The 17,342-nt window shown below is 37.2% G+C and overlaps 1 protein-coding gene across 2 annotated transcripts in view; it reads right to left on the bottom strand.

Moving 5' to 3' along the window:
• The window catches only part of DGKA (diacylglycerol kinase alpha), a 110,046-nt gene that overhangs the window by 49,251 nt on the left and 43,453 nt on the right, over nucleotides 1-17,342 (bottom strand). For both annotated transcript variants that reach the window (XM_072408534.1, XM_072408525.1), the window contains exon 3: nucleotides 3,441-3,543. The gene's annotated coding sequence lies outside the window, so the exon portion shown is untranslated. The remainder of the gene's footprint in view (nucleotides 1-3,440; nucleotides 3,544-17,342) is intronic.

Genomic DNA, 17,342 nt, shown 5'->3' with positions numbered 1-17,342 from the left:
TCCAGAAAGTCAGGAGGGTAGAGGAGATGCCACTTTTTGGAAACCTAACACTCGATCCCCTCAATTGCATCCCTCCTCACCAAAAGATATTTTGTAGCTAAAGTGTTATCTTAAAATCAAGATGTGACTTTGCTTTTTACTTGCCTTAAAAAAATGTTTTTTTAGTTTCCATGAATTATTTTAGAACTTTGGTAGCATGACTGAAACAATTTCAATTATGTTTTTGCACATTTTCTGCTTTATGTGTTTATAATTTAAAAATACCTCTACATCTCCTTTACACAATGTATTTTCTATGTTCCTGTTCAGTTGTTATAAATGTGAAATATGGGGAAAAGCGTATAAAGGCAAACAAGACTCCATTTATAAAACGTGGAATCAGACATTCCCTCAAACACTCTGTTGAAAACTTTCAGGTTCATGTCTTTAATAGCAGCAATTGATTCTCATAGGAGAATGTCAGATTCCCCTTTTTTTAAATGTAGCGTAGCTACATTTGTAGCAGGGCAAGCAAATCCATCATATTCCAGTGCTTCCTGCAGTTTTGTGGGTTTTCTTCAAATCTAATCAAATCTAATCTGACCTAGTCCATGTGTAAAGGTAACTTCACAGGTGGGCTATGTGAACACGTCAAATGGTTCTGGACCGAAAAGAACCGGCAGGCTCGTCTCAAGTGAGAATCTGACATGTGTACAGCGTGTGAACATCGATTATAGATCCATTCCGACAGATCCATGAACAACTGGCAGTGAATAACTGTACAAGTCAAAGAGCATAGCTGGGAGACACAAACTTCTTCATTGCGCTTGTTTGTTCATCTGCCACTCTTTTGTCATCATTCCTGATCATTTCCAGGGTGTGCACAGCCTTAGTCTTTACCTACTTTCTTGCATAGAATATGTAAATAATTGGATGAGCACTTTAAATACCACTGTTTGGGCACAGTCTGTTAATTTAGAGCACTCTATAAGCTGTGAAGAATATATTTGTGTATAAATATTTTTTTGTTCCTACCAGATGAGATATGTTTTATTAAATCAATATTGTTTATCAGCATGTTTTACAGGTGACAAAACTAATAGATCTGAAAAGCATTTATAACAAATGACAATTCATTTAGGTCGGGAAAGATCTCCAGGCTCTAATTATGAGGGAATGGCAAAACATACCTTGCATACTTCTGCCAGTTCATCACACTTTAGTGGCTAAATATCTTAAAGGGAATCAATAGTGCTTTGGGCACATTTTATGTTCACTTGAGGATGACAAAGTAAAACTACAAAAAAATAAAACAAGTGGAAGAATGCAAATAACAGTACAGGAAAAAAAAAGACTTCTACATACAGTAGTTGTGACACAGACCAATATTAAACCTCCTATATCTTAGACCTTAAAGTCTTTCGAAAAAACTATGAAATCCAGGAGGATTATTGGAAAGTAATCTAGTTGCATGTTAAAGACGTCAGTTAAAATGAACGTATAATTCTATGTTTTGTAAATTCAGGTAGATTATCAAAAAAAAAGTTCCATATCCCAAAAAAAAAAAAAATGCCCAACTCATTAATTTTTTGAAAGGGTCCTTATCTTTAAAAAAGGGGGTTTAGTTTGCTAATCAATAGGATGATAGACAAGATACTCCGGCTCCCTCTACTGGCACGATCCAACTTCATGGTTAATTCACCCAGTATTGCCCACTCAAGAGGGGCACAAAGTTGATCTAAAAGGTTGCAGCCCAATTGTTTACTGTCCTCCAGAACATTTAAATTAGGGGGCAGTCCCAAAACCGCGATAGAAGTCAGTCTTTCTTCTTATATTTTTGTTTCTAATGGTTTGGACTGAACAAATAATATACTTTTTTTTGCATCCAAAATCATTTTAGCTATCTTCATGAGATCTGTCTTGTTCACTAGCTTTTACATTTTACTAGGAAACCCTCCATTGCTGTCACATTTTGCATCAGGAGAAATAAGTATTAAACAAGTCAACATTTTCTCACCTGATGTTGGTAACAACCCAAGCAATCCACACATACAAAGAAATCTAAACAAATACGTCCATGAATAAAGTTGTGTGTAATAGGATGGAATGGCACAGGGAGTAATTCATGAGCGCATGAAGAAAAGGAGGAGCAAGAAGGCATGGAAGACTGGAGACATGACCTGTGCCTGAACCACTAGTGCACAGACCTTCTTTAATGCTAGGATTTTATGATGGAAGACTATGCCTTCCTCTGTTGGGTTTTACAATACTGTTATTAAGTTTGTGAATTTGGAGTCCAGCATTAAACAAGTTTTTATATTACAAAAATGTGAACTTGCAGCAAGTCGTTTACGAATCCCCTCAAAACTAATCTCTTATCCTTCTAACTATGCACTGGCATGAAAAAAAAAATATACCTAAATGTTTTTAACTCATCTAAAGCAGCAGTTAAGTGACACTCCAGCCCCAAGTCCTCTCTTTTACCATGTTAATAACAATGTTCTACTTTCGGTGTTTACATCACTGCCGGCATGCCGTGGACAATTCCTATTCACTGTCCAGCGTGGTGGTCATAGAGGGATCAGATGAGGAAGATGCAAATGCAGCGACATTAGCAAATGGGCAAAAGTATTGGTCTGGCCAGCTTGGGTTCATCAGAAGCACTTTCAAAGGAGCTGGAAGGAGGACTTAGGTGAGTAATTTTTGATTCAAGAAGTAAAAAAATAAAAAGGGAAAAGTTGGGCTGGAAGAGGGATAGATTTTACTTGGTGATAGATTAACATTCACAATAAAGCTGAACTCCAGCAGCCTTCTTTGAATTTCCAAGATAAATATATAGTTTCTAGTCTTTCCAGATGTTATTTTTTTAAACCTGATAAAAGTTTACCTTGCTCACAGTACGACCCTTGAAAATCTGGCACCTGTGATGTATAATTTGCATAATTTAGATTTAAAGAACAAGTCTTAGAAGTAAGCAAATTACTTTTTTTGTTTGTGTCATAGATACAGGTCCTATAACTATATGTCCTAGCCCCACACTTGCAATATGACCTAGCATCTGCTTTCCCTCTCTATAGTCCAGACAGCAATCGGTTTCCCAGCACCCATATTTCCTCAAAATAAAGGCGCATATTTATAATAAGGGTTATTACTATTTACAATACCACTACAAGATACTGATTCATACAGACTTCACGAGAGAGTGAAAAATAACCAGATTGTTATTAGGCAAATCTAGAGCAGGGATTAACAGCTAAGCAGAAAAAACAGCTAGTGGTTCTCGACATAAATAATACTGTATATAACTGCATAGATCAGTATGTGTCCAGTGATCATTATTACATTTTTTCTTGGTCTTGATTATTATTATTATTAAACAGGATTTATATAGCGCCAACATATTACGCAGCGCTGTACATTACAGAAATTACAATTTGTCTCCTCCGTTTGTCTATACTTACGTAATGTTATGGCAGTCCGGCTGGGCCACTATATTCTTTTACCTTCCACCAGGCACTAATCTCAATTTTGGATGGAGGTCCTATTCTTGTAAAGCCAGCTGACCTGTTAACAAGAAATAAACATAGATTATAAACTTATAATTTGGTTGTAAAAGCAAAAAGCTAGTCTATCCTGTACCCTAAAATATGCTCTTTTTCAGCTCAGGATAATTTGTTAAATTGATAATCTGCTTCATTTAGTCTGGTAAAAGCTTTTAGGGTTGTTTTTGCCCCCCCCCCTCAAGTCTCTAACAAGGTCCTGTGACCGGGTTACAAAAGTTAACTGCACAGTGCTAATAGAAATATGTAGGCAGCCACTGGTGACCTCCTAAGATGCTGGATTCCTGTAAAGCTTTATTAAAATCTATGTCACCAGACAAGTATGCAACTAGTGAGATCATGGTGCACAAAAATGAACAGAAATGTGTGCAACAGTGTGTTGACAATACACACTACAGCATAATGCATGGTGCTCTCCTCCATGGGAGCGCACATGGTCCTTCCCAATCTGTCATTCATCAATCCACCACAGTGGATTCACAAACAGCGTCCCTGGGGCTGTTGTACACATCAGATTTTCACCCAAGATGAGAACAGCCATTCGTCTCTGGCGACAATTATCTGCCATGTGTATGAAGCTTTGGACATGTGTCTGCCAATTACCCCATAATATGCCTCCCCAATTCACATTCCATTCACTCCTATGTTGCTATTTGCAAAGCCTGATTTGTTTGCAACTACAGTAAGAACTTAGACTGGAAGACAGATAGTCCCAAGGACATGCAGTGTAGTTGTAAGAATTTTCTTTTTGGTAACCTTGTCACCTTGGTATATGCCAGTCTGGCTGACCCTGCCAAGCTTGGTTTAGACCTAATGGGATCACTGTATATACATGGGGATGAATATTGAGCACCACCCTACAGGGGTAAAACTCACCAACATAAGTACCTGATAACTTCCCACTAGAATTCATTTTGGGCAGTTAGAGGAATCCCCAGTGTCAGAACTAACATACACCAGGACACTGGGAAAAGTTTTAGTAAAATGGAAAAATGTAAAAGTGATAAAAAGACTGGTAGAACAGTTTATAAGAACCAAAAAGGCATTTTAAAATAGTAATTGGTAAGAATGGAAATGACTCCCTGCAACTATACCTAAAGTTTTGAATAGGAGAAGTACAAAAGTCAACCACAGAATTTCCTGATGTCCCTGGGACTGCTGCATATAGAAATAGAAGCAAGAAGCCACCCCTCACAGAAGTATAGGTCAGGCCAACCAATGCCTGAGGTACAACCAATGAGAACCTTTAACCCAAGAGACAGAGTTAATTTACCAAAAACAGATGGAGAAAAAAAAAGTGTTGATCTGTTATTAGATCACCAATTTTTGTTCTCCATCTGTATTTGTTCTTGACACATTAATAAAACCTTTATGAAAGGGCAGCTGATTCTTTTTTTTATCACGGTGATTGATTGCCATTACCTAATTAACCTATATTAAGGATCAGAAGCTCCATTCACTTGATTGTAATGATTGTCATGTTTTTAACTGCTTATCACAAACAGTTAAAAACATGTCACAAGTGGCAAACAAAGTGTTTTAAACAAACACCTCTGATCTCTATTTTAGCCCATGGAATTTATTCCCTTAAAGTGGCCAACAATATCTGTCAAAATAAAAGCTGGAAATCACTGAAAGTGGTGAGTGAAAAAATTGCACACAGCAATTTAAAAATAGGGGGGAACAGAAAAACAACATTGTGCATAAATAATGCTATTGTAATGGCAAACAGGCTGCTCACACTTTAATCCTTTAGTGTTGCTGCCTACTAAAGGGTTCATTTCTGGAAACATGGCAGGCCCTCTTATTAATATCAAAGAGAAAATTAGTGATGACATCTGACACACACACGAACAATAAATGTTTCAGGATTACTAGAATCCGCAATAAATACACTTTTACCACAGCTGATACACATCCCAATATAATGTTTAAGGAATAACATTTCTTAATGATGCTTTTCTAAAAATAGCAGAGTGAATAATTCCATTTAAAACATAAGCTCATCAATTACAGACCATGTAATCGAGTTGAATACAGATATGCTTTGATTAGTTAATTTTTCTCCTGTAATTAACATTTAATTAGCATGCATCCTGAAAAGTCGGTTTAGTGGAAATTGGTAGGATAAGATGTGATCATCAAAAGTACAGAAGCTTTTAATATAACCTTGGATATTTATTGGTAATAAAACTGCCAACATTTGTGTCTGAGCAGGCTCATAATCCTGACAATTGTAGAAGAGAATATAAAAGCCAACAGGGCTGTGCAGTTTTACAGTTACATATATATATGTGTGTGTGTGACAAAGGGGTTGTGACAGGCTGAATACACAACTTTATGTTTTTATTATGCCTGTCAATTAATACTTGTATAATGCCAGATGAGCATTAGGTGGATTGACAAGTTCTACCTTTAACCTTATATTTTAGTTTTCTTGGCTTTTCTCCACATATGCTGCATGTTTATAGTGTGCTAAACTATAAACTTATATTGGACAGGCAACAGCTAAATTGAGGCTAGAATAGTACATAACACTCTGTAAATAAGGGCTTGTTCATATCTATTATAACCAAACCTTCTGACATATTTTAGGTCAAAGTATGTAGGCAAATGACACACCCTGCCACGATCCTATTTTACACAAAAGATAATCGTTTGAAACTTTTTTTTACAACTTTTTTCAATTATATTAGCTTTTCAAAATAACATATGGATGAATTTAGAAGCTGAACTAAGAGTTAGGTGGTGAAAAAAAAAAAAAACATTTTTTATTAGGTAAAAAAGGATTTTATATATATATTTTTATAGAGTTCTATATATATATATAAATAGCCCCTCCAAATCAGGGACAGATGGTATGTACAGTGATACCTGGGCTAACGAAGATAGTTTGTTCGGTAATCACACTCAATAGCCGAAACAAAACTTAAACACAGTTTAATACAGCACACCGCGGCTGCAGTTTGCTATCGTACATCCACAAATGCATTCATTAGCTGAGTCGATCTTTTTAAGCCGAGGCTCAGCGGGGGGAGAAAAATCTTTGTTAGCCGAAAAATGTATTATCAGGGTGACTCGTTAGCCGAGTATCACTGTACTTTGTATATGGTAAACCTCATGCATTTGATATACGATCATTCAGACATATGCAATGCCTTCATTCATCTTTGCTTAGTAAAAATGTGGGTCCATTTTTCTATACCATGTTGTGGGGCCCATTGAAATCAATTCTAGTGCAAAAAAACACATATTACCATGCACCATAATGCATTTTGGACTTTCTGAGGTCTCCACACCCACCCCATCTTTTAATTAAAATATGTCATCAAAGATATGGAATGAAAAGCCAGTTACTTACAGATGGGGTGATCTTTGCTACAGATATATAGCATAATTTCTATTTCAGCCAATCTTTAAGCGGAGTCAAAGTCGGATGTCCTTCTGATCACTGCTATTAAGCATTAGTTTGGTATTAGTTCATTTACAGAAACTTTGCCATTGTGTTCACATTGACCAGGTATGCAGTTGCAATAATACCAGGTTTTATGTACACAGGGATTGAATTATGTGTCGATAATATACATGCACTATGGTTGCAAATTCCTTGTTAAAAGATTGCAGAAAGACAACAGTTATAACTTGGAAGCCAAGTAAAATGTGTTTGACCCATAACTGTAGATAAATGGTTAATGGTTCCTATATGGAATATTTTATAGCATGATTAAAAAATAAGTTGGATCAGTTAAACTTTTTTATTGTTACATGTTCATTCTATGTAACAACTACAATATGTAAGCTGCAAGTAGTAAGTGCAAGTAATTTGCTTAGGGTGGTTCACTAGACCTTTTGAGCTTACTATCTTGTGTTACTATCTTGTTTCCAATACATGACATATGATATATTTGTGATAATATCTCTAGAAAGATGTACCAATATCTGTAAAGATGTGCTAAATACATAAGATGTTGCAAACCAGATTTGACAGAACAGCTGTATTCATAGATCATACCTGTCTTTGGGATAAAAGCTCTTCAATAAAGCATTACTATTGCCCCTATGTAGCATAGGTACTATAAAGTCCCATCTGGGATATGATGCCACTTGCAAGGCCACTGTAAACTATTATATTTCCCATTCTCCAATCACTGATTTAGACAATTTCCCTTAAATACCAGCAATCTTTTGCCAGTCCCCTGTAATTACTAGAAAGTCTCCCATGAGCATACCTGTTCTCACTAAAAGGGATATCACTGCCAATATATCTGCCCTGAGCATTTTATTCCCATTTCACCAGGCGATTTATCCAGCTTCCATGTCCCACTCCCAATTATCTTCATAGGAATGAATCTATTCAATTGTGCCTAAGATACTTTGGCTTTGTCTCCAAGTGCAAAAGATCAATAGATAGATGATGGGAAGTAATACAAGCAGGAGAAGGGGTAGAGAGGAGGAAGGAGCAGAAAATGTAAGACAAAAGAAGACATTTATGTTGTGTATATTTCTAAGTAGCTCTGGAATCACATCAGTTTCCTAGTCTAAAAGTACAATGAAATAATAAGGGCATTAATCTCTCATTTCCTCCCAAGCCTGCAGCTTCCCTATTAGCACATCTTGTAATGGGCTGCTACCAACACTAATCCAATGCGCTGGACGTCTGCCTCTGTATCACGCAGCTGGATAGTCAATTCTGTAGAATACATGCCAGAGCTATTACATTATTACACAATAAGCATTTTTCTTGCTATCCAATTAGGATGTCACCAATTTGCTTACTTTGTGCACGTAAGTTTTACTTTTTTTCTTTGTTTCAATCATTTTTTAATAAAGAATAGGAAAAAGTACAAATCCAGTGCAATACAATAATAGTACACATACCAGCCATAGGGTGAGAACAAAGTGAACAGAAAATATCGTACAAACATCGAACAATAAAAGCATTTTAAACAAGCCAGAAAAACAGACCCCCCTATGTGTTGCTTTGCTATAGAGTGGGCTAAAAAGTCCATTAGGGTGTCATAGGGAGAGGTCCCTCATGGATAAGGGTCAAGTCTTCGCCCACTAAGGCCGGGTCCCACACATGTGTTTTGCAGGGGACCAGCATAGCTGGGACCCTTTGGCGTGTTTAAAAATGCAGACTAATTAGTAGTGGACTCGACCGGGGAAGAAAAGGAGAATAAAGAAAGTAAAAGAAAATAGGAAAAGAGGAAAGAGAGAGAAGAGGAAGGCTCGCAAGGGTAAGTAGTGGATCATGGGTAGGAAAAGGAGGAGGGAGATTGGGAGGATCACCGCTGAGCCTATAGACAGGTAACCTGAATGACCACTCAGTACATAGGTCCCTAGAGTGTCAGACTTATGCGGTCCCAGCCCATTGGCATATAGTAGTCAATCCAAGGAGACCACACCTTTTGAAAGTGTAGCATGGTGTCCATGAGTATAGATCTCAATTTTTCGTTAACCAAGAACCATGACATCTTTAGCTTGACCTGTGTGGAGTGGGAGTAGCACACCACTAGGCTTTCGCTAAAACCATTTTTGCCACCGTGAATAAGTTGATCAACAATCTAAACTGGTTGGTTGTGCAAACTGCAGGTTGTAGATTAAGTAGTGCCTCTCCAGGGCTTTTTGGGAAGGACCGACTTACAAGCGTGTAGGCCATTTGGTACACCAGCGTATTTCGGGACATGTCCACCAAATGTGAAATAAGGTGTCATGGGCATCGCAGAGGCGAAAACACTTGGAACTCTGATCAGGTTTCATTTTTGCTAGTCTTACTGGTACCAAGTACCAACTCAACATCAGCTTCTAGTTTGTCTCAACAGCAGAACTGTTAATACTGCAGTGAGCAGTAGTGTCCCACATCTGCTCCCACTCTTCCTGTCCCAGGTTCGCAGCCAAATCCCCCTCCTATCATGTCACATAAGGTTAAGGCGTTGAAGTGTGCTTGAACACTAAAGTGTCATACAGGGCTGATACGACCGCTTTGGCTAGGGGATTGCTTGCACAGATTTGCTCAAAAGAGGAGAGGGAAGGTTTCAGAGGCAATTTTTTCATCTTGTGCATATAATGTATCTCATCTTGTGTATATAATGGAAAATTTGCAGGAATCTGAACATTTCAGGCAGGAATCTAGAATTTTTCTCTCAATGAATCTGTACTAAAGCTGGCCCGTGGCCCCAGGAATTGCGAAAGTCTATAAAGATTATGTTCCATCCACCACTGAAAGCTCAGTGGAGGTTCATACCCTGATGGGAACAGGGGGTTGCCTACTAAAAATGGCATAGGAGGGTAATTGGTGGCCAGGCTCCCCAGTCGTCCAACCATGTCCAAGTCTGTATTGAGTGTTTAAGAAGCGGATTGGAGACAGCAGGATGTACTGGGGGGGATCCACAACAAATTTTCAACTATCACTGGAGCCACCAGACCTGCTTCAACAGTGACTCAATGAGGGGGATTCAATGGTACATGGTAGGCTGTCAGGGACGCTATCTGAGATGCAGTGTAGTATGATGGGAGGTGAGGTACTGACAAGCCACCCTAACACTGTGGGCGAAACATAGTGTGGTGTGGGATGCGGGGCCTGCTTGAGTTCCAAATGAAGGAGAGCATTCGTTTCTGCAGGACCTTGAGAGTAGTTGTGGGTATATTTACTGGTAAGACCCTAACGTGGTACAACAGCTTAGGTAGCCAAGTCATCTTGAGGGACACTATATGTCCTAGCCAAGAAATCTGGTATGTTTTCCAAGATTCCAGAGATAAGTAGCGGTTATAAACACCCACAGGTAGCGGAGGCGGCAACGTTTTACTTTTTTAATATCAAAAACAAATGCAACCACGTTCAGAAGTTTTTAGTCTAAAGTCAGTCTTAAAAGTACTCAGAATCTTAGGCCAAACCATTTTTCACTTTGGATAGATTTGGGAAATCAAAAAACCTGGTCAGGTGTTTTTTTTATGTTATCCAATTGAATATATATCTTCTTACCTCTTGTCCTGTGGCAAGCTGGATAACCAAAGGAAATCTCTAAAACAAATCCTCTCTTAGGCTGTGTACACACATCTTGGATTTTCATTGCTGGAACCTTTCTTTCATAATTATTCCAGTAACATGATTATGAACAAATGAGTGCTGTACACACAGCACACATTCTGTTCTATAGAGAGGGGAGGGGGGAGAACGAGCGAGTGACACCCTGTTGTGCACTCCTCTCTTGACTTGCATAGCAGACGTTCCCAGTCTTTGTTCAACGATCTGCTGTGAGGTATCTATAAATGACATCAAACGACTGCAGTGCACATGTCAGCCGTTCGTCTTGGATGATGATTATCTATGTACATAGCCTTAGAAACAAGTGAGTCCAACAGAAGATTTGCCCTTACTGGTGATAACGTAAATGTTATCATCTCTTCAGTATTGGCACAGCTAACATTAAAAAACAGAAATGGATTCTAACCCTTCATCATAGCCATACTTAAAGAGAACAAAGTATTACTTGTGGATAGACTTTATTCCAGTCAGTTTAATAATCAGAATTGCAAACATGTCACATATCTCAGTGTAATATATTTATAAGACCGAACAAAAGAATTTCTGTCTACTGCAAGAGGAGAACTTATTTAGTTTGTGTAACAAAAGTTTTCCCTCCCTCTTGTTCTGGGGACACTTCCTAAATTAGGATTTCCCTTTTCTTTTTCAATAATAATAGTCACCAATACAAACAGAGCAGTGAATCTCCCCAATAGGGACATAACAAAAAACTTGACAGAGAACCTAACCTTGTCCTTTTTTATCCGAAACAAAATTGCCTAGAGCTACATTTTAAGTTGTGCATCCTGGTCTGGTGTTTCAGGCACCCTTTCCTTGCCAGCAATAGCTACCTCAGTGTCCCCTACCACAATTACAAAAAGTCAGACAGCAATTGCGTTACATTGCTTACATAGTAGTACTTAATAAAAAATGTTCTTGGATAAGTGAATTCATTACATAAGTAGTGTTACTATTTTTACAGTACGGACAAATATTTTTATTGTCTGCATGTGTTATAAAAATATCACTCAATCTAACTATTTTTTTGTGTGTGGAGCCATTATCCATAGAAAATATGACCGGTTGCCACATAAATGCCCCATGGCAGCTCTCCAGGCTGTCCCAGTCTTCTTCTAAATATAAATAGTTTCTGACTTGAAAGACGATCTGTAGATCGTCTCAGATTTGTAAGAATGATGTATCTATGCAGTTGTAGAGCAACTTCTCGGCGGTAGTGTTCTTAGGAAGCCATGTAAAACAAAAATGCCCACACAATTGGGACAATTCTTGTTTGCTGAAGACGTGACTGCTGATCATCACTGACAGTTTTCTCATGACAAGCTAAAAACTGAAATGGTGTTTAGAGTAGGGAACATTGTGCACTGCTGTTAGAAAGGAGTGTAGGTGGCTTTTAGCACCATACAAATAAATTAATTGCTCAAAAGTAAAGCAAAATGTTTTAGTAAAGAGAAGTAAACAGTAATTGGGATTTTTAAGGCATCCAACAGTCAACAGTAATCATAAAAAACATTTTCTTTATTATTAATAACAGATTTTAAAGTTAACAATGCAAACCACACAAAAGCAGGGGAATCTGCCAATTATAAAGTGTGGTTTCAATCACAAATTTAAGTCAAATTGGCTCCAATATTATAATAACAAAAATCCAGGACGGCTATGTGACCCAAAACTCATGAGACGTCAATGTGTTTCGCAAAACTGGTCTGCTTCCTCTGAAATATAATTAAAAAAGATGGTCTCTATAAAAAAGAATCTAATTATATGTTGTATACACAAACACAAATGAATACAGCAATCAATCAAGGGATCATCTGAATGACTCACAGTTTAGCCATACATATGATGCCTGGGTACGTAGATGCCCTGGACAGCGGCACAAATTGACTAAGGAGAACACCAAAGTTTGCCACAGGACATTTGGTTCTGTGTAGGTATGATATATGAATGACCCAAGTATGTAAGTGTTCATTAGCATACACTTAGATACACTTACACTATCATACATCCACTACTGCAAAAGTTGAGCGCAATTTATTTTTGCTGCTGGTAAATTACATGAGCAGCTGAAAATAACTTATATTCAATACTCTGTTAGATGATTGCCAAAAAGTAGTTAAATGGCTTAGTATAAAAAAATATATAATCATGTGACATTCAACTATATGTACTGTAGGTGAATCTTCCTGTTGCATGCTTTTTACATAACAGGGATTGATTCAACTTCATTTTAGTGTGTGTCACATTCACTGGTTTATAAATATGCCCTTACTTCTTAAATAGTATAACTGAAAAGACATTGTTGAATAGAATACATTAATCATTTAACATGTTAGGCAGTTTATAAAAGGAAAATCATGTTCCAGGGTTTTCGCTGGAATAATCAGCACAAAGGTGGCTTGTGTGGCCTTCACAGAATTCACCAGTTTACATTTCCATATGCAGTGGACTTAATGCTGAGCCCCAGGGTTACATGGACCAAGGGGACATTTCCATGGTAACTTGTATATGGCACCATCTGCCTTGCTTATTGAATTACTAGAACAGACGCTTTTCTGCAACAAGTGGAAGTAATTTTCAGGCATCATGTCATTTTAGCATCTGCTGCAGCTGTTTAACTTAAGCTGCTCAATGCGCAGTATAGATGTGCAGTCTCGTGACCATAAATCTAGTTTCTGCAGATATAAAAGGGGGTTTAATCCTTGCTTTCATTGATGTACTGTTAAGGAATGACAAAGCTTAACAAGTTTTATATAGGTCATGGTTAGGTCTATGAAAATAGGATATGAAATCTTGATTATCACTTGAAAAGGACACCAACCTCTAAGTAATATAAGCCATTCCATATCCAAAGAACAATGCTCAAAACTTTTCAGAGCCCACGTCATTGTACACTAGGTCACATGTTTTGAAAAGATTGTGGGGACAGCCTCCTAAACTTTCAAATGTCAGACCAACAACTATTTGGCATCCAACTTTCAGTTCTTTCTTAAATGTCCAGAAGTTCAAATTGGACCAATATAATCACATTGCTGGATCAACAAAGGTTTAGCATGAAAGAGGAGGCAAGCTAAACCACCACTTTCTTTGATAAAGTCAGAATTTATATAATTAAAACCTTTAGGTATTCAGGTTTCTGAAATGTTCTGTAAAAAACTTGTAAATGTATTGAAGATGGGAAAAGGCGAGTTGGTTTTTTATTCCAAATTAGATGAACAGCCTAAGGTAACAACTGTGCTCCTCAATAGATGCATTACAGTAGTACGTGAGAACTTACACCCAAGGTCAGTCTTACTGACAGGGTTACAAGTTAAAAAGGAACCAATGAAAGCCTTAGAAAGAAAACTAATGAAGGCATTATACCCAAAAAAATGAGTATGCTACAATTTATTTTTTTTTTTTTTTTTTTTGGTTTAGACACACCTTAAGACCTGCTGGTGAGTTCACTTACCCTGCGTATGTCATGAGCAAATATGGCTGCTTACATGCACATATATATTCAAATGGTTTCTATCTATAGTGATTTTTATTATTATCATCAGCTTGCTTGTATTTTTAATAGTGCCGACATATTGCGCAGCTCTGTATAAAGTCAAACCTGTCACTAGCTGACCCTCAGAAGGCCTCACAATCTAATGTCCTTCTTATAGTCATTAACACAGTCTAAGGCCAATAATATGAGGGAAAGCCATTTAACTGAATTGCATGTTTTTAGGATGTGGGAGGTACCCACAGAAACACGGGGGGGAACATACAAACTCTTTGCAGATAATATTCTGGCCAAGATTCGAACCTTGAACTTTAGAGTTGCAAATGTGAGAGTGCTAGCCACTGAGCCAGTCGTATTTTCCAATTTATTGTTGTGAAGGTTTCTAAAAATAAGCATTCACTGATTATCTACACTAAGAGTAATATTTTCAAGTACAGCTGAAAAATATACAGCGAACAATGCTTTTTGCTTCTGGTGGTAATAGGCATGATGTTCATTTCAACTTGCAAGAACAAAATCCAGGATAAAGTTTGAATTAAAACTAAAGGATGATGCACAAATGTCAGCAGTGTCATCGACAATAATTGCACACTTATCACTGCATTTTTGGTGACATTTTGGTGAGCTTATGTCAAAAGCATGTGAGCAGGACCATCAGGTTTTATACTGATTACAACTATAAGGGTGTATAATTGTAAACCATTATGCTCATTGTTAAAATAATAGGCAAAAATATCTAAAGGATAAGTACAAATATTTTTTTTCTATCCTGCACGGTTTGCTGCATCTCTGCCAAATACCTTCCTTGTTTTGGACTCTGCAACCGAGACCTTGTTACTTATCTCATTTTTTTTTTTTTTCTATTTTGTCTGTTGTCTGGTCCACTTTTTCCAAATCTCACTCTGCACACAAAGAACTTGTCCAGAAAGCACTGTTAGCGCTAGCCTCTTATTGCATACATTAAAAAATGCTTGCAAGTGGAATCACTCCAGTCCCCTCATTCAGTCTATAGACTCCATACTAGCAAATGGAAGTGCTGGAACTTCCTTAAGGTTCAACTTAAAGAGAATCACAGAAGTAAAAAAAAATGCTAACAGATGTAAGCTATCCAGTATTGAAGTCACCACTACCATTCTACATGAGCCCAAGCAGATAAAGGACATGAATCTTCAAAATTAAAAACTGAACAGTTTCTACATTCTTTTTTTTTTTTTTTTTTTTTTTACAAAAGTTGACAAAAATCAGTCATTTATTAACACGCTTATTCTCCAACTTGTGTTATAAATAATACACCCACACTATATGGCCTTGCAAAAGGGTAAGCATTTGTCTGTCACTGAGAAAGCCTTTGTGTTAGCAGGTATCAAGATTATGTCCTTCTGTGCGTGGGAGGTATTGCTTATGTATTTGCAGGTAACAGATTGCCTGTGTGGGTGAAAATGATTATATGTTTGCAGGTTGTCAGTTTGTGTAAATACACTGTAGCAAAACACTGATTTAAATATTTAAATGAGAAACTATTAATTCAGTGATTTTTTTTTTACAGTAGTACTATTAAAAGGCTTCATTCAGAAACACACCAGGATATTGGTCCTTTTTTTTTAAAGACACAGGTATTTTTAGCTAAACCTAGAAGAAGAGGTCATTGTAATATAAATATAATATCAAGCACAACTCAACTATAGGATAAATGCCAAACAGTCTCTGAGCCTCCATCATGACCTCCTTCTTTAAAATGCCAGTTCCTGCCTGCCTACATTAGTATATCAGCAGTCTGACAGTTTAGACCTATAGTCCATAAATATTACGTGTGGCCTTCTGGTCATGTCATTTATGTCGCTTTTGGGCCAACAATATGAAGTAAATTGACCACCACAAAACTGTTAACAACAAAAACCCTTTTGTCTATATTATTACAAGGAAAAATCCACCATACACCATCCACCATGGCTTTACATACACTTTAGGCAACAACAGAAAATCACTCTGCCAAAGTCATACAAATATGTGGAAAAAAACTTTTAGTTTTTTTAAGTTTTGAAGGAGTATTGTTTTTGCCCTAAAATGCATTTAGATCTCTTGAAATTGGATCTCTGAGTTGGCTATTGCTGTCCTTTACTGAAAATTGTTGTTGTTCCCAGAGCTCAATCATTTCTGGGGTAGCGACATGGAGCAGGCATCCAACTATTGAAGACACAGAGCAACATCAGCACTTGTTGACTCAAAATGTACTAAAGTCTTTGGATCAAAATAATTGCCAAGCAATGAGTGTTTGCAAATGAAAGCTTCAGCAAATGTAGGCTCCATATTTTTTCACCATATGGATTTTCTTTACGAATTGTTGATATGTGTAATGTTTTCTCAACTGCTGACTTCACATACTCTCCCACACAGGTCATTATTTCCAGAATATTTAGAAAGGTGCCATTTTTATCCTGCGGAGGTGGTTTATTGTGCTGATGGATAAGGAATAATCACATCTGTTCTATAGGATTTCCTTTGATACCAGAACTGTTACATTGTGTTGAGAAGAGCATGCCTGTTAAAAAGGTTGACATGTTGAAAATAATGTAAAAATTATAATAATGTATGTGCATGGCACATAGTAGAAAATTTATTCAGGGTTTTATTGAACCCTAGTTTCAAGGGATTCTGCCCCAGGGCTACCAATACAGTCAATTTAAATCCACTTAGTAGTAACTTAAGTGTTCACCCAGCAGCTACTGCTAATTGCCCGAGTACTGCGAGGCAGATAAAAATCGGTCCAACTTTATGTTTTAATTTCTGGCTGCCAAAGTCAGATCCCTGAGCCAGCAGAACAGAGTAAGAAGAACAGCTGTCTGTCCTGGGACAAAATATGGTGATGGATAATTTCCATAAAATAATTTATGTTAAAAAAGTTTTCTCAGGCTAGAAAGGATCCTGAGAAATTTTTATTTGAAGCAAAGTAGTCATTCCAAAGGTCAGTGGAGAAGATACAGGCAACAATAACACACAAATGTAAGGGAACAAAAGTCCAGGTAACTCTGGAGCAAACTTAAAACAAAAAAGTAGAACTATTATTTTTAAGCAGCATTTTGCAGCCCTGAACACCAATGAAAAGTTATATTTTTACACTGAACAATAATGTAAAAATTGGAGTTAGTTCCAATGCAAAATGAGTATTACCACTAAGTGCCAAAGTAAAATATTGTAATCACTATGCACCTATGTAAAGTTTGTGTTTTCAGTGAATCTGTTATTCATATATTAACTGTACAGTACAGGGTAA

This window comes from Pyxicephalus adspersus, chromosome 1, assembly GCF_032062135.1.
Source record: "Pyxicephalus adspersus chromosome 1, UCB_Pads_2.0, whole genome shotgun sequence".
Taxonomy (NCBI): Eukaryota; Metazoa; Chordata; class Amphibia; order Anura; family Pyxicephalidae; genus Pyxicephalus; species Pyxicephalus adspersus.
Note: the sequence above shows the minus strand (reverse complement) of the source record. Positions and strands in the feature narration are given on the sequence as shown.